This window comes from Felis catus, chromosome C1 (genome assembly GCF_018350175.1).
Source record: "Felis catus isolate Fca126 chromosome C1, F.catus_Fca126_mat1.0, whole genome shotgun sequence".
Lineage (NCBI taxonomy): Eukaryota > Metazoa > Chordata > Mammalia > Carnivora > Felidae > Felis > Felis catus.
The window spans coordinates 172493382-172520483 of record NC_058375.1 but is presented as its reverse complement, the minus strand read 5'-3'; the positions used below and the strand labels follow the sequence as shown (position 1 = coordinate 172520483).

Genomic DNA, 27102 nt, shown 5'->3' with positions numbered 1-27102 from the left:
CTCTTATATCCACAAAACGTTGCCTGTGGTCTTTTCCTCAAATAAACCATTTGACTGTGTTTTTAAATTTTGTAGACATAAAATTATTTCAAAAATAAATACTGAATTTGGGTATGTATTTTTATTTTTTGCAAATACAGTACATGATCATATTCTTAATTTTTATTTTATTTTATGTTTTAATAGGTTTTTCCTTTTGAGAGGGAGAGAGATAGGCAAAGGGAGGAAGAGAGAGAAAAAATGTTAAGCAGGTTCCACATTCAGTGTGGAGTACGATGTGGGGCTCAATCTCATGACCCTGGGATCATGACCTAAGCCAAAATCAAGAGTCAGATGTTCAACTGATTGAGCCACCTAGGCACCTTATTATTAATTTTTTTAAATAAGAGAATGTGGTATTTTATATATTGCTGTGTTTTATGAACTTAGTGTCCAGAAACATTCCTCTATAGTCAGATAAAATGTGGGTATATTAAGAAAGTCTATTTTCTGTAATTACAAAGCTTGGGAATAGAAGTTGTACTTTTTAAAGCTCCTCTATGTACGTCTATTTTAGAAAATTGTTCTCAAGGATTATTGTTCTCAAGTATTATACTGCTTCATTAGTCAGTGGCTCATTTGCTTTCTTTAATATTTTCCATAAATACACACCTTTTAAACACACACATGCACACACACACACATACATATTTTTGTTGAATTAGTGCATACATATAGGCAGATATTATTGATGATGTAAATGAAAAACAAGAATTCTAACCAGCTGCCTCCTGCCAGTCCTAACCTTCAGTGCTATACTCCCAACATCAGGCAAACACATCTTTTCATTTCTTTTTGCAACTGGTTCTCTCACCATTTTTAAATTTTATGCTTCATAATATTTTCTCAATTTAGATGTCATCTATTAATTTCCTTTAGTGAAAATTAGGATTGAACATCTTGACACCATATTCCCTCTTCTTGGAGAGGAGGATACAAAACACAGCTGCACTTTTTCCTTGATGAATAATTCCAGACTGAGAATCTACTTTTTCTTGAGCCTTACGTTTTCAAAGATGAACAGCTGTGTTGATGTTTCTTGGTATTAAAACTTGTTTGGATTAATTTATTCCTACTAAATCCTAGAGTGGCACCTGGACCTAAAACATTTGTTACTTGAAACCACTCTGTTCTTAGTTTTAGTCTCAGTTTGAGTCTCAAACTGTATCACGAAATCCTGTATCAATAGTTCTACCACAAATTTTCAGTTAATAATCAGAATGTATACCACTTTGACTTTGAATGTATTAGTCAATGTCATGCCAAGCATTTCCCAGTGGTAAAAATTCCACATTGCTTTGTTTCCTATTCATTTTTTAAAATTTTATTTTGTTGTTGGTAAGAACACTTAGCACAAGATCTATCCTCTTAACAGATTTAAGTGTGTGAAACAGTATTATATATAGGCACAATGTTGGACAGATTTCTCATTATTAATTTTCTTTTTTTATATGAAAAATTTTTAAATTAATTAAATTTTTTAATATGAAATTTATTGTCAAATTGGTTTCCATACAACACCCAGTGCTCATCCCAAGAGGTACGCTCCTCAGTACCCATCACCCACCCTCCCTTCCCTCTCACCCCCCATCAATCCTCTGTTTGTTCTCAGTTTTTAAGAGTGTCCTATGGTTTGGCTCCCTCCCTCTCTTTTTTTTTTCCTTCCCCTTCCCCATGTTCTTCTGTTAAGTTTCTCAGGATCCACATAAGAGTGAAAACATATGGTATCTGTCTTTCGCTGTATGACTTATTTCACTTAGCATAGCACTTTCCAGTTCCATCCATGTTGCTACAAAAGGCCATATTTCATTCTTTCTCAATGCCATGTAGTATTCCATTGTGTATATAAACCAAAATTTATTTATCCATTCATCATTATTAATTTTCACACTTACATGTGTTGGTAACCACAAAGCTTTATATTTTTCTAAACCCTCTTCCTGTTTTATAACTATTTTTCTTTTTAGACAGTTTTGTTCCTCCAAGTCTAGTCACTTTTTGAGAATGCTACAGAGATGATAACCAATTTTTACTCAGAATGGCTCTAAAGTGTCCAGGTTTCTGTTGTCTTCCCCTGCCCTTTTCTTGTTGTTGTTACTGGTGGTGGTGGTGGTGGTGGTTATGGGGATGTTGATGATCTTGATGCAAGAGTACATTTGTGTGGGTTTCCCAAAGAAAGCAAGGGAAACATATTTTCTATTGCCCCCTTTTTTGTAAGTTGAAATGCTTACTTATTTTTGAGAGAGAGAGAGCGGGGTAAGGACAGAGAGAGAGAGAGGGACAGAGGATCTGAATCGGGCTCTGCACTGATAGTAGCAAGCCCGATGCGGGGCTCAACTCGTGGACCGTGGGATTATGACCTGAGCTGAAGTCAGATGCCCAACTGACTAAGCCACCAGGCACCCCTTCTCTTGCCTTTTCATGTCTGAAAATATTTTTATTCTGTTATCAAAAATAGTTGATAATCTGTTTTTTAAAAAAATCTTTTCACCCTACTTTTTTCTTTATTGGCTAATTTATTGTTTTTGTTTCTTTCTATGCATGTTATAGTCAAGGCTATGATGATTTGACCATAGTTTCATACTTAAGAGTGAGAAATAAGAACATGTATGAATCTGAAAATAACATGAATCGGTTTAAATTTTTCAGTGAACTAACCCCTCTTCCACTCTGTTAGATAAAAGGAGTTTAATTTTATGCAACAGCTGTAACTGGGGCTTTTTACACTTATAGTTAACAATAACAAAAAAAAAGTAGGGATGAAAGTATCTGGTAGACTTTATACTTCTCATTCTGAGAGATGAACTCAAGTTGATAACCAAAAAATGAAGTAATTTGAAGGAATATCCTTCGAGTACCTAAAGAAAGCTTTGAAATACTGGCATTTGAACAGCTCACCTCAAATGCACAAATCTCCATCTAACCACAAAACCATACATCCTTCCACTTGATAAGTCCCATCCATGGTTTCAGAGATTCTTAGTAAAATAACAGGAATATTATTGGATATATCTCAAGTGTTATGGGAGTACAGGGAGTATGATGACATTTCAGCTTATTAAAACTGGGATTACTTAAGAAGGAAGAGATATTTGTAGTGCCCATGAAGAATTAACATTTCAGAAACAGTTCACTGGAGCAATGTTTTCAAAGTAGAATGCAATGTGTACAAGACTAAGAAAGTTTAAGATATATTTAGAGCACAGGAATTTTTTCTATGTATAGATATAGTTTACTTGAATATTTAGGTCCTTTCCACATGTTTGTGTTGTATAAGAAATTTAAGGGGCGCCTGGGTGGCTCAGTCGGTTGAGCGTCCGACTTCAGCCAGGTCACGATCTCGCGGTCCGTGAGTTCGAGCCCCACCTCAGGCTCTGGGCTGATGGCTCAGAGCCTGGAGCCTGTTTCCGATTCTGTGTCTCCCTCTCTCTCTGCCCCTCCCCCGTTCATGCTCTGTCTCTCTCTGTCCCAAAAATAAATAAACGTTGGAAAAAAAAAAGAAATTCAAAAATTTTTCCAAAGTGATAGTACCATTTTACATTTCTAACAGTGATGTCTGAGTGTCCTAGTCATGCCACAGTTTAGCCAAAACTTAGCATTGTCTTTTTTTTTTCCTCAGCCAGTCAATTGTGGAATGGTATTTTATGGGATTTTAATTTGTGTTTTCTGACCGCTAATTATGCTGAGTATCTTTTTACACAGTAATTGGTCATTCACTCTCCTCTCTTGTGAAATATCACTTCATATATCATATATCATTGAGTGTTTCAGTTTATATTTTTGATACAACATCTTTGATAAACATATATATCAAAATGATTATATATTGATATAACTAATACAATATTACACATTGATAAATATATATCAAATCAAACACTCACACAGCACAATATCTTTCTACAGTTTGAAGTTTAATTTTTGTTGTCTTAAATGTTGTTCAAAGAACAGATGCATTTTATTTCAATTATGTTTAATTTATAACACCTATTTTTCAATGTTTATGTCATACCTAGGAATTTTGCCTCTTCAAGATCTCAAAATGTTCTGCTACATTTTTTTTGTGTGTTTCATTCTAGAAGTTTTATTTATTTATTTATTTATTTATTTATTAAATATATTTTTGAGAGAGAGAAGGAAAAAGTGTACAAGATACAATGTGAGGGAGGAGCAGAGAGAGAGAGAGAGGGAGAGAGAATCCCAAGCAGACTCCTTGCTCAGTGCAGAGCCTGACACAGGGCTCAATCTCATGACCCTGAGATCATGACCTGAATTGAAATCAAGAGTTCATTGCTTAATTGATTGAGCCAACCAGGTGTCCCTATAGTTTTAATTTTTATCTCCCAAAGCTGCACGGGGCCAACACTGAATACATCTGGGTCAGGTCAGCAGTGTGGTATGAAAAACCTGGGAGTGATGGTGGGCTGTAGAGCCAAAACACTTCCAAGTGACACAAAAACCTGACTACTGAGCTCTGAAGTATAGAGTAGTTAAAAATATTAGCAGAGGGGCTATGAATGCTTTAAGTGTTCTTGGGAGACTAGCCAATTGAACACAAATGTATTCTTAATTCTCCACAATGTATTTGGAGCTAGTGGTGAAATGATTGTAAGGAACATTCCCATACCAGATTCTACAAGCCTCCATCCAGTTCAACTATAATTAGACTAATTCAGTACTCTATTCCAGCATACAGATAGATGAAGGGAATGCATACACATTTCTCTGGCAGCAAATATTACTATATTTAGTCCATTCTTTTCTCCAACTCCACACAATTTTAGAAATATAATTTTTAAAAAATTAATAGGCACACAAACAAGCAAAACAAACAACTAAAACTGTGACCACAAATCAAAAGAATATGCCAGTCAATAGAAATAAATCTGCAAAGGGATCAGCCTTTACAGAGGGTTTAGAAATAGCATATAAGTTTTTAAAAATAGCTTTGATAAGTGTTATGAATTCTAGAAGAAAATATGGATGAAATGTAAGAGCATAAGGGAATTTCAGCAGAAAAATAAAAGATATAAAAAGTACTAAATTTAAGCAGGAAAACTGAAAAAATATAATAACCAAAATGAATTCATCTATGGGCTTAGCCAAAACTTGAAAACAGCAAAAGAACAAAATAGTGTATTTGAAGGGAGGTCAATCTAAGTGATCCAAGTCATAATACAAAGAGAAAAAAAACTTATAAAACTACTTATATCTTGAGAAACAGTGTCAAATATTCTAGCATGGATATAATTTTATTCTGAGAAGAAGAACAAGAGTGAGACAGAGAAAATATTTGAAAGACAAGTTCCAAGATTTTTTCCAAAGGACATAAATTCAATGATTCAGATAACTCATTAATTTCAGAGCATGGCTAAATAAAAAAAGTACCCCTTACACATAACATAGTCAAATTGCTGAAAAGGAAAATTAATAGTAAATTCTGAAGCTGCCAGATAATAGACACATTACATAAAAAGGGGAAAATCCATCAAAAGGCCATGTAAACTTCCAAGCATAGTAATTTTTGTAAACTCACCATAGGTTTAGGACACAGTGTTATTTAAATGAACTAATGGGAGAGGGAAAAGGAGAGGGAGAGGAAGAAGGAGAGAGAGAGAGAGAGAGATTGAGAAAGAGTCGGGAGGCAAAATCCCTTCAAATATTGGATTAGTAGCTCACCAACGAAATGCCTTGGTAGGCAAGAAAGCTAAGAAACAATCTTCCAAGACAATCTAGAAATTATAGTGTATATTACTACACAGAAAACTAATGCATAATGTATATTACTACACAGAGAACTGATGTAGGACTGAAAAGCAAAGGGAACTTCCCAAAGATTCAAGCAATCGGCAAAGCAGATGAGCTACCCTTTTTACCCATGGAAAAAAAAATCCTGATTTTTCCCTGAAAACATTTACAGCTAGTGGTCAACTGAATCAAAATAAAGTCGTAACGGAGATATAACCCACATGAGCCAAAGTTCATATTGACAAGTTCAGGTCTACTCTAATGGCCCAAAAACAAAAGGAACATGCTGCTCTTGTGTAACAAAACAAAACAAAACAAAACAAAGCAAAACATTGCTTCATCTTTCATTGTTCTTTTGTATAAAATATCTGGCATTATAGGTTAAGGGACATGTGAAAAAGCAAAAAAAAAAAATGAGAACTGTGGTCAAGAGATAAAAAATACCAATAGAAGAAGACTCTGAAGTGGTTAAGATTTATCAGACAAAGATCTTAATATAACTATGGTAAAATGCCTAATGCAACATGTTTTGGCAAATGAGATATTTTAACAGATATGGAAACTATGAAAAAGGAAAAATGAAAAGTCTAGAAATGAAAATGTATGTTAACTAATTGGAATTTAAATAAAAGCTTAAATAAATAAATAAATAAACGACAGGGAGAATCAAGGGACCTGAGCTAGAATGGTTTCAACAAGGTAGTAAACATTCGGTTGACATCTGATTATATCCCATGAGTCTTGTTTCTCCAATATAACACACTATGATTAAAATTATTTTGCACTTAAAAAAATTTCCTTTATAATTATGATGATGTATTATAGGCATGTGTTCTCTATTTATTTTTTTTTCAACGTTTATTTGTTTTTTGGGACAGAGAGAGACAGAGCATGAATGGGGGAGGGGCAGAGAGAGAGGGAGACACAGAATCGGAAACAGGCTCCAGGCTCTGAGCCATCAGCCCAGAGCCTGACGCGGGGCTCGAACTCACGGACCGCAAGATCGTGACCTGGCTGAAGTCGGACGCTTAACCGACTGCGCCACCCAGGCGCCCCAATTTCTTAAATTTTTAACTGTTTGTTTTGGAGAACTATTTTAGGACAGGTGCAGATTATATTTTTTCTTCTACTATTTAGGCAACTGTCAGATATTAATCTACAAATCATTAAATCAACTACTAAAGTGAATATACTCAGGTCTTATATAGCCTAGGGAAAGATTTCTGAATGTGTAGTTCCTACAATGTGTTATATGAAGTGTATTGTGTCAAATAACATGGAGTAATATGGCATACTATATTTCCCCCACTGTATACCTCAGTTAAAGTCTGAGAATTTCTACAGTAAAAAATATAATAATAATAATAATAAATCTTTAATACCCAATAATTGTTGCACACATCTGATGAAATGCCATGATTACACTGCTCAAATAGTTGTAGTGATTTTAGATTCAGATTAGTAATCAAACTTCAAGAGACATGATAGGCTTTTCTCAATATCAAATTTATTTAGCCTTTCAGTGAGGTACAGGATGGGCATCAAAACAATATGCATGACCAAAATCAAATATCCCTGAGTCCCTGTACACCTAGGATGTGACGACTCCAGAAGACCATGAAGATGAAGTTGAAGATAATTTGAGCATGAGCAAACAACCTCAATTTAGGCAGGATGTCAGCTCCATAGTCCCTTCAGATAAAGGATGAATAACTAGTTTCCACTTTCCAAGTTGTGTCTTACCACTACAAGTTATTCAGGACTTGATAAATAATTTCAACAATTATATACCACTGTTTGATGTGTACATCGTCCTCAACTGGTGTTCATCTCTCTCTAATATCATACATGCCTAGATATGCTCTATTGGTGTTTTGAAGGTGATTTGATCAAGGTGTCCCTAAGACTGGAGGAAATTCTGTGCAATATTTGTTAACTATTTTCTTCCAGCAAGAAAATATTACTGTTTTAAAATATCCACAGAGCTCAATTTAGGAAATGTTTTTACTAGTAATTAAATTAATATTCACATAAATTAATTAGACTAACATGCTATATTAAAAAACTTATTTTTTTTAAAAAAATTAATGTTTAGAGAGAAAGAGAGAGACGGAGAGAGACAGAGAATGAGCTGGGGAGGAGCTGAGAGAGAAGGAAACAAAGAATCTGAAGCAGTCTCGAGGCTCTGGGCTGTCAGCACAGAGCCCGATGTGGGGCTTAAACCCAAAAACTGTGAGATCATGACCTGAGACGAAGTTGGACAATTAACTGACTGAGCCACCCAGGCACCCCCCCAAAAAAACTTATTTATGCTTGGATGGACATATATTGCATTGAACTTGTCTGTTATGATCTTGAAGATATAGTAATGTGATTGATTTGGTCTGTTTGAGATCACAGAGGCAATCCTTTATGTACCATGCGGATCAAACAACATTAGTACACAAGTGTAGAAGGTTTGTGTCTCTTCAAAAATAGTGGACATTAGTAGTTAAAAAAATAAACATGCTGCAAAAAAACTTCCTTATTATAATCAATACATGTGTATATGTGTTTGTATATTTGCACATGCTAATGTGTGTGAAAATTTTTTAGCTATCATGAGGAATACAGTTAGATAAGATCATGTTCTTACTTCATGAGCTTACACAACATGGAAATGAAAAAAATACTTGGAAGCAAAACTACTAGATATTTAAACACTAAGTAAAAGTATGAATTCAGAGGAGGAGTTGAGATGGAGGAGTAGTAAGGGGATCCTGAGATTGTCTCATCCCTCAAGCAGAGCAACATCAAACCATTTTGAATGCTTAGGAAATTGATCTGAGGATTAAGAGAAAAATCTGCATAATGTGAGGGAGAGAATGTGGTGGGTACCTGGTACAGAAGAGGTGAACTGGGGGAGAGAAGAGCCATGGTGCCACAGAGGGGAGGGAGCCATTTTCATGGAGAGGAGGAAGACAGAAGAGGAGCAAGAGCAGCATATTGGGTTTGCGCAAGAAAGTCCTCCCCCTGAAAGCAGTTAGAGAGAAAGAGTGAAAACATGCACAGGAGACTGCACAAGAAAACTGCTCCCCCAAACCACTAGTGGGAGAAAAAGGAGAGAGTTTCAATACTGCCAGTTTTTTTTATAAACAGTGGAACACAGAGTCTGAAGTGTCAGAGGTAAGCCCCTGGCAGTGCTCTGGTGAGGAAGACGTACGGATCCCCAGCAGCAGGCAAGGTGGTCTGGGATCCCATGGGACACAGGGGGAGAAACAGTTCCCCTGCTTGGAGTACATTTGGTAAAGATTATATGGCCTCTCACAGGGGCAAAAACCTGGCTGGTACTGTCAACTACCAAGTTCACCCATGTAAGAACAGATGCTGGCTGAGGACAGCAAACCCTGAAGTAGGCTGTATGTTGCAATTTTCCATAAACTCTGAACCACTGCTGCTGCAGCACAGTGGTTCAACTGATTCCTGGGACAAGGCAGCGTGGGACACAGCATGGCGAGACACTCCTCCAGAAGATCACTATGGGCCCAAACCAGGGGGTCTCTGAAGTGTGGGGTTTTGAAACACAGCTGCACCTGAGATAAAACCCTGGAGAGAGGCATCACCTGGTAAGACAGCTTGGACACAGACAGGGGAAAGGTGGGGAGTGATGGAAGGAAGGACACAGGAGGGGTGACTGGCCATGTATCTGTAAGGACTCAAACTTCTCACTCTGTAGACTGGAGAGCAGGAGGGTGAAGCCCTTTTCACCATTAGCCCACCATCACTAACCGACCCCAGTGAGCCACCAGGTAGAGAACGGAGCTGTTACACCAATCACAAACCCCTCTGTCCTCCAAACACATCTCCATCAAGGCAAGATGGTCTGAGAATCAGAACAGCAGGCTTCTCCCTCAAAAGACCAGCACAAATCCTTTCCACAACCTTAGTCTACTAACTACAGACTGCTTCAAAGTTTTAGCTCTAGAGGAAACTGGATCTAGCTTCATCTGGGTTTTTTGTTTGTTCATTTGTTCATTGCTGTTGTTGTTGCTTCTGTTTTTGTTTTTATTGTTGATTTTATTTTCTTTTGTTCTAAGATACAGAACGTGCAATTTTTTATTTTATTTTATTTTTTATTTTAGTATTTTTATTTTATTTTATTTTATTTTATTTTATTTTATTTTATTATGTTTGCTTATTTTGAGAGAGAGAGAGAGAGTGAACAGGGGAGGGGCAGAGAGAAAGAGAGAGACAGAGAATTTCAACCAGACTCCGCACTGTCAGCGCAAACCCGATGTGGGGCTCAAACTCACAAACTGTGAGATCATGACCTGAGTCAAAAACAAGAGTTGGAGGCTTAATAAACTGAGCCACCCAAGTGTCCCTATTTTTTAAAAATTTATTTTTTATTTTTATTTTTTTCTCTTTTTTTCTCCTTTTTCTTTTTTCTATAAAGCTTCTCTTAACAAGCAGACCAAAACACACCTAGAATCTAGCTCCCTTTAATTGACTTCTTAAAACTTTTAAAATTTCTATTTAATTCTATTAGTAGAATTCACCTCAAAAGTAAGAACAGGAAGAAATGAGAGCCAAGGATTTAGTCAATGCAGCTAGCTATAAGATGTCTGAATTAGAATTTAAAACAACAATTATAAGGATACAAATTGGACTTGAAAAACATCAGAGAAGACACCAGAAAATCCCTTTCTGCAGATATAAAAGAAATAAAAGCTAGTCAGAGGAAAATTAAAAATGCTATAACTAGATGCAAACCCAAATGGAGGCGTAAAAATGTGGATGAACAAGGCAGAGGAGTGAATGAGTTATATAGAAAATAAAATTATGGAAAATAATGAAGCTGAAAAGAAGGAAACAAAGGTAAACAATAATGAAGGCAGACTTGGGGAACTCAGAGACTTATTAAAACATAATAACATTCTTATCATAGGAGTCCCAGAAGATAAAGAGAGAGAAAAAGAGGCAGAAGCTTTATGTGAGCAAATTATAGCCAAAAACATCCCTAATCGGGGGAAGGACAGAGACATCAAAATCCAAGAAGCACAGAGAACTCCCATTAAGTTCACCAAAAGCTGGCCATCTCCAAGACATATCATATTCAAGTTTACAAAATATACAGACAAGTAAAGCATCCTGAAAGCAACAAGGGAAAAAAAAATCCTTAATCTACAAGGGAAGACAGATCAGGTTCACAGCAGATGTGTTTACAGAAACTTCCAGGCCAGAGAGGAATGTCAGGATATATTCAACTTGCTGAATGGAGAAAATTTGCAGCCATGAATACTCTATACAACAAGGCTGTCATTCAAGATAGAAGGAGAGATAAAGAGTTTCCCAGACAAACAAAAACTAAAGGAGTTTGTGACCAATAAACCAGCCCTACAAGAATTTTAAGGGGGACTCTGAGGGGGGAAAATTACTAAAAAAACAAAGACTAGAAAGGACCAATGAGCATCATCACAAACACCAACTCCATAGGTAGCACAATGGCACTAAATTCATATCTTTCAATAATTACTCTGAACGTAAATGGACTAAATGCTCCAATCAAAAGACATAGGATGTCAGAATGGATAAGAAAGCAAGATCCATCTATATGCTGCCTACAAGAGACTCATTTTAGACCTAAAGACACCTGCAGACTGAAAGTGAGGTGATGGAGAACCATGTATCATGCTAATGGATGTCAAAAGAAACCTGGAGTAGCCATGCTACTACCAGTCAAACTAGATTTTAAAACAAAGACTGTAGGGCACCTTGAGTAGCTCAATAGGTTGGGTGTCAGACTCTTGATTTTGGATCAGGTGAGGATCTCACAGTTCATGAGATTGAGCCCCATGTCAGGCTCCTCACTGACAGTGCAAATCTTCTTGGAATTCTCTCTCTCATCCCCACCCTTGTTTGTGCTCCCTCTCTCTTTCTCAAAATAGATGTTTAAAAAAATTAAAATAAAACAAAGACTGTAACAAGAGATGAAGAAAGACATTATATCATAATTAAGGAGTCTATCCTTTAGGCCCCCAACTTAGAAGAACCCAAATATATAAATCAATTAATTACAAAAATAAAGAAACTCACTGATAACAGCACAGTAAGAGTAGGGGACTTTAACACCTCACTTACACCAATGGACAGATCACCTCAGCAAAAAATCAGGGAAACAATGGCTTTGAATGACACATTGGACCAGATGGACTTAACAGATATTTTAAGAACGTTTCATCTAAAGAAGCAGAATACACATTCTCTTCAAGAGCACATGGAACATTCTCCAGAATAGATAACATACTGGGTCTCAAATCACCCAACACATACGGAAAGATTGAGATCATACCATACATATTTTCAGATCACAATGCTATGAAACTTGAAGTCAATCTCAAGAAAAAAAATTGGAAAGCCCTCATACATGGAGGTTAAAAAACATCCTACTAAAGAATGAATGGGTTAAACAGGAAATTAAAGAAGAAATTTAAAAAAATAGATGGAAGCCAATAAAAATGAAAACACGGCAATCCAAAACCTTTGGATGCAGCAAAGGCAGTCCTAAGAGGGAAGTGTATTTATTGCAAGTCAGGCCTATCTCAAGAAGCAAGAAAGTTCCCAAATACAGAACCTAACCTTACCCTAAAGGAGCTAGAAAAGGAACAACAAATAAAGCCTAAAGCCAGCAGAAGAAGGGAAATAATGAATATTAGAGCAGAAATAAATGATATAGAAACAAACAAACAAACAAACAAGAAAATAGAACAGATTAACAAAACTAAGAGCTGGTTCTTTGAAAGAATCAACCGTAGCCAGATTTATCAAAAAGAAAAGAGAAAGAACCCAAAGAGATAAAATTATGAATGAAAGAGGAAACATCATAACCAACACCACATAAATACAAACAATTATAAGAGAATAGTATGGAAAATTATATGCCAACAAACTGTGCAATCTGGAAGAAATGGACAAATTTCTAAAAACTCACCAGCTACCAAAACTGAAACAAGAAGAAATAGAAAATTTGAGCAGACCTATAACAAGAGAAGAAATTGAACCAGTAATACAAAAACTCCCCAAAAAACTAGAGTCCTGGGTCATATGGCTTCCCAGGGATGTTCTACCAGATGTTTAAAGATTTATTACCTATTCTTCCCAAACTTTTCCAAAAACATTTAAATAGAACTTCCAAATTCATTCTATGAAGCTAGCATTACCTTGATTCCAAAACCAAAGACCTGACTTATAAGGAAAATTACAGGCCATTATCCCTGATGAACATAGATGCAAAAATTCTCAACATGGTATTAGCAAACAGAATTCAACAGTAAATTAAAATAATTATTCACCATGGTCAAGTGGGATTTATTCCTGGGCTGCAGGGTTGGTTCAATAGTCGCAAATCAATCAACGTGATAACCACAGTAATAAAAGAAAGGCTAAGAACCTTATGATCTTGTCAATAGATGCAGAAAAATCATTTGACAAAATATAGCATCCATTCTTGATAAAAACCCTCAACAAAGTAGAGATACCTCAACATCATAAAGGCCATATACTAAAGACCCACAATGAATATCATCCTCAATGGGGAAAAACTTAGATCCTTTCCCCTATGGTCAGGAATAAGCCAAGGATGCCCATTCTCACCATTACTATTTAACATAATACTGGAAGTGTTAGCCTCAGCAATCAGACAACAAAAGTAAATAAAATGCATCCACATTGGCAAGGAAGAATAAAACTTTCACTATTTGCAGATGATATAATTATGTATGTAGAAAACCTGAAAGACTCCACCAAAAAATTGCAAGAACTAATGCATGAATTCAACAAAGTTGCATTTCTATATACCAATCTTTTGCATTCCTATATACCAATAACAAAGCAACAGGAAAAGAAATCAGTGAAATGATCCCATTTACAATTTCACCCAAAATAATTAGATACATAGAAATAAACTTTGCTAAAAAGGTAAAAGACCTATACTCTGCAAACTATAGAACACTTATGAAAGAAATTGAAAAGGACACAAAGAAATGAAAAACATTCCATGCTCATGGATTGGAAGAACAAACATTGTTAAAATGTCTATACTACCCAAAGCAATCTACATATTTAATGCAATCCCTATCAAAATACCACCAGGTCTAGAATAAACAATCCTAAAATTTCTATGAAGCCGCAAAAGACCCCAAATAGCCACAGCAGTTCCGAAAAAAAGAAAAAACAAGCTGGAGACATCATGATTCTAGATTTTAAGCTATATAATAAAGCTGTAGTCATCAAGACTGTATGGTACTGTAACAAAAACACACACATAGATCAATGAAACAGAACAGAAAATCCAGAAATGAACCCATAGCTATATGGTCAACTCATCTTCAACAAAGCAGGAAAGAATATTGGGTTTGAAAAAGGGAGTCTACTCAACAAATTGTGTTGGGAAAAATGGATGGTGACATGCAGAAGAATCAAACTGGGCTGCTTTCTTGTACCATACACAAAAAAAATAAATTCAAAGTGGATGAAAGACCTAAATGTGAGACAGGAAACCATCAAAATCCTAGAGGAGAACACAGTCAGTAACCTCTTCGACCTCAGCCACAGCAACTTCTTACTAGACATGTTCTGAAGGCAAGGGAAACAAAAGCAAACATGAACCATTGGTACTTCATCAAGATAAAAAGCTTCTACACAATGAAGGAAACAATCAACAAAACTAAAAGGCAGCCTACAGAATGTGGGAAGGTATTTGCAAACAATATGTCTGATAAAGGGTTAGTATGCAAAATCTATAAAAAATTTAAATCTAAAAAAAATCTATAAAAAATTTATCAAACTCAACACCCAAAAACCAAACATCCCAGTTAAGTAATGGATAGAAGACATGAATAGACACTTTGCCAAAGAAAACATCCAGATGGCTGACAGACACATGAAAAGATGCTCAACATCACACATCAGGGAAATCCGAATCAAAAACCACAATAAGATACTACCTCACATTCGTCAGAATGGTTAAAATTAACAACACAAGAAACATCAGATGTTGGTGAGGATACCCAGAAAGGGGAACCCTCTTGCACTGTTGGTGGGAATGGAAACTGGTGCAGCCACTCTGGAAAACAGTGTGGAGGTTCTTCAAGAAACTAAAACTAGGACTACCTTATGATCCAGCAACTGTGCTTTTAGGTATATACCCAAAGGATACAAAAATACAGATTTGAAGGCGTACATGCACCCCGTGTTTATTGAAGCATTATCAACAATAACCAAACTATGGAGAGAGGTCATATGTCCACCAACTGATGAATGGATAAAGAATATGTGGTAGGGGCTCCTGGGTGGCTCAGTCGGTTAAGCGTCCGACTTCAGCCAGGTCACGATCTCACGGTCCGTGAGTTCGAGCCCCGCGTCAGGCTCTGGGCTGATGGCTCGGAGCCTGGAGCCTGTTTCTGATTCTGTGTCTCCCTCTCTCTCTGTCCCTCCCCCGTTCATGCTCTGTCTCTCTCTGTCTCAAAAAAAAAAAAAAAAAAAAAAAAAAAAAGAATATGTGGTATATACATACAATAGAATATTACCCCACCATCAAAAAGAATGAAATCTTGCCATTTGAAATGACAAGGATGGAGCTAGAATATATTATACTAAGCTAAGTCAATTAGAGAAAGACAAATACTATATGATTTCACTCATATGTGGAATTTGAGAAACAAAACAGATGAACCTATGGGAAGTGGGGGGGGGGGGAGAAGAGAGGGAAACAAACCACAAGAGCCTCTTAATGGTAAAGAACAGACTATGAGTTGACAGAGGGGGAGGGAGGTGGGTGGGAGATGGGCTAGGTGGGTGATGGTTACTAAGGAGGGCACTTGTGATGAGCATTGAGTGTCGTATTTAAGTGATGAATCTGTTTCTCTCCCGAAACCAATATTGCACTGCATGTTAACTAACTAAAATCTAAATTAAAAAAAAAAAGTATGACTTCAAAGGAAGGTCAAATCACTGAGATTTGAATCATTAGTTCAAGGTGCATATAGAAAGTAAATTTCCAGTCTAACAATAGGTGACTGTATCAATAGAAATATGTAATCAAATTATGGGAGAAAAATATCAAAAATGACATAGAATTAGGAATCAAACAGGTCATATCTATACAGTTGGGGTAGTAGAATCATGGAAAATAGAATCAGACAGTTATGGTGTAAATTGTGGCTTTGCATAAAAAAAAATCTGTACATCTTTCAGCAACCAATTAGTAGCCATAGATAAGGAAGGTGATGTCTTTAGAGAGTGATTAGGATCATTTAAGACTGATATCTGTACAAATGATAGAAATGAAAATATAGTCAAATGGGCTTTTTTTTTTTAACGTTTATTTATTTTTGAGACAGAGAGAGAGACAGAGCATGAACGGGGGAGGGTCAGAGAGAGGGAGACACAGAATCGGAAACAGGCTCCAGGCTCTGAGCTGTCAGCACAGAGCCCGACGCGGGGCTCAAACTCACAGACCGTGAGATCATGACCTGAGATCAAGTCGGCCTCTTAACAGACTGAGCCACCCAGGTGCCCCATGGGCTTTCTAAAGTAAGGTAGAAATAATGGCAGGGGAGAATTATTCTAATAACTTCAGGTTTAAGATGTGAAATAGAGATAAAAATATTTCATTGTAAGGAGGCTGAATGGCTTAGTTGGTTAAGTGTCTGATTCTTGATCTCAGCTCAGGTCATGATCTCCTCGTTCATGGGATCAAGCCCCATGTCGGGCTCCATGCTGAGAGACAGAGCACAAGTGGGGGTGGGGCAGAGAGAGAGGGAGACACAGAATCAGAAGCAGGTTCCAGGTCTGAGCTGTCAGCACAGAGCCAGATACAGGGCTCAGACTCATGAACCATGAGATCATGACCTGAGCCGAAGTCAGAGCTTAACCAGCTGAACCACCCAGGAGCCCCTACGTACTTTTGTATGTACTAAAAAATTAAAATAATTCATTTGGCTCTCTTTATATCAATATTCACTTTATTGAAGTAGTCTGGAACTGAATCTGCAGTATCTCTGAGGTATGCCTGTACTATACTTATAATTTAAGAAAACTTTTTTTAAATGGTACAGAGTAATGACAAAATTAAAACAAGAAGAAAAGTTTTTTTAAAATGTTTATTTATTTATTTTTGAGAAATGAGAGAGGGAGAATGGGAGAGGGGCAGAGAAAGAGGAAAACAGAATCCAAGTGGCTTCTCACTGTCAGCACAGAGTCCAACGCAGGGTTCGAACTCACAAAATGAGATCATGACCTGAGCTGAAATGAATAATCGGATGCTTAACCACCCGAGCCGCTCAGGTTCCTCTATTATTTAAAAATTTTATTTGCTGCTTTTTCAAATGTGTTTTGTTTTCAAATCTGATAGGTTAAATTTCATTGCACCTGATACCTAAAAACATCTTAAAGTTTATCTTTAATTTTTTTTTAATTGGTAGGTCTTTATTTTTGAAAGAGAGAAAGAGAGAGAGAATGATCAGGGGAGCGGCAGAGACAGAGGGAGACAGAGGATCTGAAGCAGGCTCAGCACTGATAATAGAGAGACTGATTTAGGGCTTGAAATCATGAAGAGATTATAACCTGAGCTGAAGTCAGACACTTATACAACTGAGCCACCCAGGAGCCCCTATCTTTAATTTTTTTTAATAATTAAAATTGCTTTTATAATATATGCCTTGTAATTTCAGATCTGGAATCTTTGTGGGATTCTATTTTATTTTACTTTCTAGTATTATTTTGTTCTTTATAAGCTTTTGATTTTGCTTGCTTTTACATATGGTACACTGTTTTTACTCCTTGCTTTTACACATAATTTTTACACCTTTTTGTTAAGGTGCTTCTCATCTGCATAACATGAATTGTTCTTGAAAATCCTGGCCTAGGATGAAAGTTTTTCCCTTTCTTTCCTTCTTCCTCCCTCCCTTCTTTCCTTCCTTCCTTCCTTCCTTCCTTCCTTCCTTCCTTCCTTCCTTCCCTCCTTCCTTCTTTCTTTTCTTTCTTTCTTTCTTTCTTTCTTTCTTTCTTTCTTTCTTTCTTTCTTTCTTTCTTTCTCCCTGTCTCTCTTGCTTTCTTTTTTAAATTTCCCAATTAGAGAACATTTCCTTTTCCCTTTACCATTGCCTGGAGCACTGCTATGGCACTAACTATTATACCTTTAGGTTCCAGAAGCCCCAGATGATCTGAGGCTCAAATATGCATTATAAATAAATAATAAATAAACAAATAAATAGATAAACATTAAAAAATTGTTTAAAAGTATGTTTATACTATAATGTCATCTATTAAATATGCAATAGCATGTCTAAAATGTACATACTTAATTTAAAAATTATTTTATTGTCAAAAAATACTAATCACCATCTGAGCTTTATGTGAGTCAGAATCACTATCACAGATCACCATAACCAATACAATAAGAATAATGAAAAAGTTTGAAATACTGTGAGAATTACCAAACTGTGACAAAGAGACATGCAGTGAGCAAATGCTGTTGGAAAAGACTTGCTCTAATGTAAAGTAGCCACAAACCTTCAATTTCTGAAAACTCAATATCTGTGAAGTGCAATAAAGAAAAGGGCAATAAAAAGAGGTTTGCCTGTTATTGAAACGAGGAACTGAGCCTGAAGCTTCAACAGAGGATTTGTCATAGCTGTGTCTTTCTGATACCACAGTCCTCTTTAATTTGGTATCTGTTGTACAATTAAATTGCTCCAGAGTATGTATTAAGCTTGATTTATTTATTCATAGTTAGTGCATATGGTGCTTGTGCTTGGACATTAAAGGAATCTATTTTATGTATCAAAAATAATAATCTATGCTGGTATTATTTGGTGTAACATTTACCTGTCAGTGAATGAATATGATCATTGTTATAGACCAAAAGATCTTTCTCATGCTCACATTAAAATGAAGAGTAAAAATTTTTATTTTTTATCATTTTTCCCATTTTATTTTATTTTTTTTTATTTTTTAAATGTTTATTCACCTTTTTTTGAGAGACAGAGACAGAGTGTGAGCAGAGCAGGGGCAGAGAGAGAAGGAGACACAGAATCTGAAACAAGCTCCAGGCTCTGAGCTGTTAGCACAGAGCCCGATGCGGGACTCAAACTCACGAACCTTGAGATCATGACCTGAGCCGAAGTCGGACGCTTAACCGACTGAGCCACCCAGGCACCCCTCATTTTTCCCATTTTAAAAGTGTTTCTATTTCATCTATTAATGACAATACTTATTATTTTTTTGCATATAATATTGGTTCATATGTTTACCAGCTTTAATATTTATGTGAGTATGTAATGTAATGTAATATTTATGTAATTGAGTGCTTGCTGACATTCTTTATAGCATCAAATAACCCATTTACATGAAGTAACTGGATATGTGTTGTCTTCCTGATTTTTGGTAAGTTGCCTTAGGAATTATTCTTTCTTGTGTGAGCACATGTACTGATTTAACAAAACCATGGATCTCGAGTTGTTATATATTAAGCTCATGAACTGATAGTTGGTCAGATCCAAGATTATTTATAAAAAGCTCCCATATATCTACCATGATGAATGAATTAGAGAAAGCCCCAACACACCTATACAGAAGACAACCACTTTGAAAATCAGTCTGCAGCCACTATAACCATGTTTCAAATTCTTATATTAATATTTGAATTGCTTTCGGAAATCTTGTTGGGCTCTTTTTAGGGGATAACCTCAAAAGCATATTTTTCCTAAGAAACTATAAACCATTTTAAAACAATTTGTAGGAAAACTATGAATGCATCTTTCTATGGCATTTTTTACCTGTTGATAGATGAAAAGATTTTCTCCCTTCTTTATCAGCTGTAGTATTAGCTCTTTACATCAGTTCTCATTTCCTAGCTTGTCAATAACAACTCAATGCAAAACATATTTAATGAAGTCCATACGAAAATCAGTGGTCTAATTCATTAGTTCTATGTCATATCCCTCACTTACCATTAAACAACATTATTTTTTAAGAGCTCTTTTTTTTTCCTCTAAAACTTTCTAGTCTTAATCAAATTTCCAATCCTTTCTCTTTCAGTTTGTAAAATTTTTGCAAAATGAATTTTCTTACAAAGCTTTTTTTTTTACTTTCCCCATTTTTTCTTTTTGCCTTTCTCTCCCCTTGTAATTCAAGATATTCCCTTTTAACGGCTTTTCATTCATCTCCTCTGTGTTCACTCCACAGCTTTCAATTGTTCTATATAATAACTTATGCACTGTAGGTTAAAAATGATACATATAGATGAACATTAAAATGATGTGAAAACAGACAAATTCTCTGGTCTTCTTCCAACATGTATTTGTGAAAAATATGCTGCTTTGTCATTTTTCTGACACTCATTTACATGACAACCCATCTGTTACACTCCAAGATTAAATAAACCAAAGAGATCAAGAGACAATAAGTTTGCTTTTTAGTATATTTTCATTCCGTTTTCTGTTATCTCAGTACAATTAACAAACTATATAGAATCTGTGAATATCACCTTTTTATATTGTTTTAAAACAGAAAAATGATAACTTCCCCCGCATCTTGCTTTATATTTATTACACCATTTCTGCTTTTTTGTCATTCCCAGTGCTCTTCTTCGAATGTACTGAAATAAGGCCCATTGCTGCTTCGAGAAAGACAGGGTTGCAACAAGCTGAAACTTACTGCTACTTTACATGATATTCTGGTAAATTGTCTTGTGCATTCTTTTTTAGAGATCTTAGAAAAATAACAACTGCGCCTTGAATTTGAGCATATAAAATACCAATCTCTTACATTATCTTTTGAAATGGTTAAATCTATTAGGCCCAAATAAATATTCTTTGGCGTCAATGTCATTAATTTTGGCATAGATTCCAGACGTTTCGTATTTGGACATATTTTAAACTTAAACACCCTTTCTTATTAGAAATATCATTTGGATAAAGATAATATTTTTAAGTAAATTTACAAAACATGACTTTTATCTAATTTAAATATATAAATGTTAGAGAGCAATGCAAACATGGGGTCCCTCAAATAAGTTAAAATTGATGAGGTTTTTCTTCAGGATACAAAGAAAATGGATATGGAAGATGAGCTATGGATGCTGCATACCTAAGTAACCAGTCATGTGGTAGGCTGGGGTGTTTGTTTCTGCACACAAAAGGTGGAAAGAAGTGGTCCTAGGAAACAAATTCAAATACCAGGCATCCAAAGATGTTCCTTTTGTTTTTTCAACAAGCAATCCCTAAATCATATTCAATCCCAGTGATATTGGTGTACTATCATAATTCTTACAACAGCTTTATATCACTTTTATTTGTAAGTTATTTTATTGTAAATATTTAAAATGTTTTATTTTATTGTTAACATTAAATTTTATTGAAATATTAAAAATTTCCAATTCAAGCTATTGTTTTTTAAGTAAAATCCAACAGAACAAGAAAGTTTTAAAATTCAGTTTGTTGATGTAATGAGGACCTAGGATTTGAGAGTTGATGTTGAATTGTTCGAAGCAGGTTACCTGTAGGTTATATTTTACTTATTATTCACATATTACTTTGCCATCATATTTATATAACAAAAAAAGAGAAGTTAAAAGAAGAAAATAGTGAATTAACTTCTTATGGTATGTTGAAAATTTAGGATACTGGGGACTTCATTTTTTTTTTTTAATTTTTTTTTCAACGTTTTTATTTATTTTTGGGACAGAGAGAGACAGAGCATGAACGGGGGAGGGGCAGAGAGAGAGGGAGACACAGAATCGGAAACAGGCTCCAGGCTCCGAGCCATCAGCCCAGAGCCTGATGCGGGGCTCGAACTCACAGACCGCGAGATCGTGACCTGGCTGAAGTTGGACACCCAACCGACTGCGCCACCCAGGCGCCCCTGGGGACTTCATTTTTAATGGAGAGATAGGCAAAACTAAGAATGGTCTTCTATAAAGGGTTACTCTTATAAAATTCCCACCAATTCAAAAGTACTTCGACTCTGAACTCTACTTGTTACTCACAATAAATAAAACTTATGAAAACATGATAAATCTAAGTTTTAAATGTCAATTCCTAAGACCTAAAAAATTAGTTTGATTGATCACTCTGTGCTATGCAAACAATCCATCATTATAAGAGTTTAAAATGAGTATGCCATTACAGATGGTCCCTGACTTATGAGGGTTCAACACACAATTTTTTTACTTTACAGTGGTGCAAAAGCAGTATGCATTCAGTAGAAACTGTACTCTGAGTACTTTGAGTTTTGAATTTTTATCTTTTCCCTGGCTAGTGAGTTGGTAGTTTACTCTCTAGTGATGTTGGGCACCATCAGCACCGTGGCTCACAGTTAGCTACACAATCACCAGTGTAAACAATCCACTGACAACCATTTTGTTCCCCTACAACCATTCTGTTTTTCACTCTCAGTAGGGTATTCAATACATTTTATGGTATATTCAATACTTTAATATAAAATAGGCTTTCTATTAGAGGATTTGATCCAACTGGAAGCTAATGTAAGTGTTGTGAGTACTTTTAAGGTAGGCAAAGCTAAGCTAAGATGTTTGGCAAGTTAAGTGTATTGAACGTATTTTCAATTTTCGGTATTTTCAACTTATAATGGGTTTGTCAGGACACAGCCCCACAGTAAGTCAAAGAAGTCTATACTTGCAAAGGGGAATTTAATTCATTTGAAATGGCACTTCTGAAATACTAACGAAAGTCATAAAATACTAATTCTATGTTATTAAATATAATTGCTTAAAATAAATTATAGTTATCTAAAAAGTAAACACTTTCATTGGGTGCATGTTTTCCTGAGCACTATTTATTAAATTAAAAAGGAAATGGATATGGTGTATACATGCCCAGAATTGCCAGGTTACAAGATGAGAATGGAAGATATGAGGTAAGGCACAATTCCAGATATGTCCTATTGAAGAAAATTAAAATCTGAAGGTCTTGTGCTGAAAACTCCACAGTTTCCATGGATTATAACTCTGAATTAGAAGCATTAAAAATATTTTTAGGGGTGCTAGGGTGGTTCGGTAGGTTAAGCATCTAACTCTTGTTTTGGGCTCAGGTCACAGCCTCACAGTTCACAAGATAAAGCCCAGCGTTGGCCTCTAGGCTGGCAGAGTGGAGCCTGTTTGGGATTCTCTCTCTCTCCTGCTCTCTCTCTCTCTCTCTCTCTTTCAAAATAAATAAATAAACTTAAATTTTTTAAAGAACACACTTTTCTTAGGTAAGAAGCGTTACAAGGCACATTAGCATAAATCCAATTACTATCTACAGCAAAAAATAATCTTATTTTTTGGCTATGATAAAGCAATTTTATAGCATTTTCCTAGGGAAATTTGTACTACAAACACCATATTTCTTCCTGATAGACACAACCAATTAAAAAATACTTGTTGAATAAAGAAATTATAATGATCTCAAATGATTGGGGTGCTATTGCTACAATGGCAATCATATTATAATACATAAATGTATCAAATCAACATGTTGTACATCTTAAGTTTACACAATAAGTCAAATATATTTCAACAAATAGAAAGGTAATAAAAAAAACTTGTTGAATCAATGAAATAAGCCATAAAAACGTCATCTCATTTTGCTATTATTTTCTACCTAAGGAAACATTCACTTGCAATGTTTCATGAAGATGCCATGGCTGGTCATTAGGCTAAGTCTTAACTGGATCTTGTCATGTTCCTCTAATATTTTTGTCCAATATACTTGAAATAACCAATTTGTTACCCTATCATTGTTTTTATTGGCCATTGTTTATCACACCTGCAGTACTCCTGGTAGTTAAGAATATTTTAATAATGTTGAATTCGGATACATACTAAATCTTTGAGACTAGACAGAAATCTGTCTCTGCTATGGATGTTTTACACTTGGGAAAATCTTATTTCTGGTGATCCAGCCCAATTGGTAGTGTGGTCAAGTCTTGTTTCATCAGCATTTATCAATTCTTTATTAAGATGGAACTAAGATAAACCATAACGTTCCTAACGGAACTTAAAAGTAAGATAAACCATGGTATCTTAATTGGAGATTTAAATGCTGAAATACATCTTTTTTTTTCCTTAAGAAAAATCTCACAATGATTTATTATTATTCACAAGGATAGGGCATTCTAAAAATGGGTCACTCCATTGTCAGCATGTTGCAGATTAGCTGACTGTAGAGAAAAAAAATAATTTGGAATTTAGCCATGTTCATTTTAACTAATGGGTCACATTTGAACAAGTTTTTGACATACAAAGAAAAATAATCTAATTCCCCAGTCAAGTCACTGTGCATTTTACATCTTGTTTAGCTAATGAAATTATCTGACTCTGGAATATATCTTCCTGATTTTTACATGCAAATAATAGTATTAAAAATTTTTGTCTGTGTCACAGCACACTGCCTAGACACTAACACTGAGAATAAGCAGGGAGGATATTAAAAAATTTTAATGGCTTATATTTAATAACTAGAGACTGTATGGGGCATTCCCTTATTAAATATTTACCATCTGCTAGAAAACCAGATGGCCAAGTTGTTCTTTGATAATATAGTTCACAATAATGTATCAGTTTTGCTCTGGTATAAATAAATTTTTTTATAAAAGTAAAGGAAAAGAAAAACCATCACATAAACAGTTTCTACATCAAGATTTTTACTATTAAATTTTAATTATTTAAAAGCTAAGTTTATTATGGTCTGTTACTAAGATTAATTTTCTTCAAAAAACTACAAATTTTTTGAATAGGAATAAATGAGACAAATGCCAATGGTTACAACATTTAGGTGCATTGGAATCATCTGAGGACTTTGCTAAATACTAAAAGCACAGATGTTATAAATTTGCTAAGGATATAGTAGACATGAGTCATAAGTTTTAAATAGATTACTGTTCACTTTGCCTGCCTATAAAGAATTCTTTTTTTCTTGATTTGGGGTAATAAAATATATATTATGAAATATTAGGTTTAAGTAATTTTGAATTGTGTACTGAATGCTGAACTTATGTGGGTCTATGTAAATCGAAGGCAAATGCAATGAAATTTAGTCAGGTCATGGTAGCATTTTAATTTGTCCCTGGCATGGATCAATATAAACCTAGAGGGATACAAAAATAACATTTATTTACAGACATAAAATATTTTATTAGCATTTCACACACAAAAAAGAGAAAAATAAATAGTACATGAAAAATCATGATTGATTTACACAGTCTTGAAAGTAATTTGTTATATTATGAATTCCTTCCCTTTGTTATACTTCTACAGTAGTTACGCCTCCTTTGGTAATTAGATCATAGTGAAGTTGGGTAAAACAAATCTATAAAATTTGGTGTTGCGCATTACTAGTTCTGCATATTTAAAATTTAACTACAAATACAAACAAAGTATAGTCTCAAAGAATACATTTAAAATTTCATGAGGGCTATAGCTTTTTCAATTTTGTTCAGGCCATTTTTTCTTTTTTGTGATTGCATTATTATAACATTAGTACTTTACCTATCTGTCTGTAAGATTTAAATATTATGTTGTATAAAAACCAAGACAGAGTCAAAATAGTAGTAAGAGTAAATTGTATATATCATACCGAGGAGGATTAAGCTATTTCTTACCAAGTATGGCTTAGAGAAAATCTTGCCAAACGTTATTTTCTCCTCCATGACAATATTTTGCCTGAAATTCCCAGGATTTACCTATGTGACTTCAAGTTAAGGTAGAAATATGCCATTAATTTTGGACAGAAGACTTTTTATGAAAGTAGCTATTTCTTTGTAAGATGTAGAAAGGGATACACAGTTTACTAATTTTGCAAGAGGAACAGACTAACATGTCTGAAAGAGGAGGAAGCTATGATATTTGTAAGTGCTCAGGAATATGGGTGTCCCTTTAGATTCATGGATGCCTTGTGCTATGGATTGAATGTGTCCTCCCCAAATTCAGAAATGAAGCTCTAACCTCCAATATGACAGCAATTGGAAAGGGGTCCTCAAAGGAGGTAAGGTTAAAGGAAGTCATAATGATGGGGTCCTAATTGAATAGGATTAGTGTCCTTATAAAAAAAGATTCGAGAGAGAGCTCTTTCTCTGCAAGCATGCAAGGATCATGTGAGGACACATCAAAAGGTGATCATACACAAGCCATGAAGAGAGTCCTCACCAGAAAATAAATCCTGGGGCACAGGCTCACCAAAAGACTAAGACCTAACCTTACAATAGAATGTGTCCCTCTTCCTACACTTTACCACTACATTACTAAAGGCCTATTTACCACTTACTCAGTACACAATGTCTACTTTTCAGCAAGAATATACAGGAAAGACTAAAAATTAAGAAACACAGTTTGAAGTGACTGAAGAGGTATCCAAACCACCAGAGTCAAATATCATAGAGATGTTGGAATTATCAGACCAAGAATTAAAAAAAAAAAAAACTATGAATAATATGTTAAGGGTTTTAATGGAAAAAAAGTATACAGCATGCAAGAATAAATAGATAATGCAAGCAGAGAGATAGAAATCCTGATTTAAAAAATACTAGAGATCAAAAACACTGAAACAGATTGAAGAATGCCCTTGATGGCTCATTAGTAAACTGTATGTGGCTGAGGAAAGAAACTTTGAACTTGAGACTATAACAATAGAAACTTCCAAAACTGGAAAGAAAAAAAAAGACTGAAAATACAAAATAGAATATTCAAGAACTGTGGGACAACAAAAAGTAGAACATACGTGTAATGGAGATACCAAAACTACGAAAAAGAGAGAAATGGACAGAAGCAGTATTTAAAATGGTAATGCCAAAGAATTCCTCCAAATTAATGTCAGACACCAAACCGTAGGTCCAGGAAAATTAGAGAACACCAAACTAGATAAACACACACATGCACACTCACATGAACACACACACACACACACACACACACACACACAATTACACCTAGAAACGTCATATTTGCACTTCAGAAAATTAAAGATAAAGAAAAAATCTTTAAGGAGAATAAAATACCTGCTACGTATGAGCAAAGATAAGAATTACATTTTACTTCTCTTTAGAAATCATGCAAGCAAGAGAGTGGAATGAAGATTTTAAAGTACTGAGAGAGGGGAAAAAAAAACAAAACTACTGCCTAGAATTCTGAAACCTTGTAAATTTATCCTTCATCTGTGAAGAGAAAATAAAGACTTTCTCAGAGAATAGAATTGAAGGAATTTGTTACCAGTAAGTCTGCCTTGTAAGAAGCGTTAAAAGAAATTCTTTAAGGAGATGTTTTTATAGGTCAGAAACTTG

At 35.1% G+C, this 27102-nt stretch overlaps 1 long non-coding RNA gene across 1 annotated transcript in view; it reads left to right on the top strand.

The window, feature by feature from the left end:
* The window catches only part of LOC123379202, a 126096-nt gene that overhangs the window by 94687 nt on the left and 4307 nt on the right, over nucleotides 1-27102 (top strand). Inside the window, exon 2 of the long non-coding RNA XR_006583406.1 lies at nucleotides 20408-20506. This is a non-coding gene — a long non-coding RNA (uncharacterized LOC123379202). The remainder of the gene's footprint in view (nucleotides 1-20407; nucleotides 20507-27102) is intronic.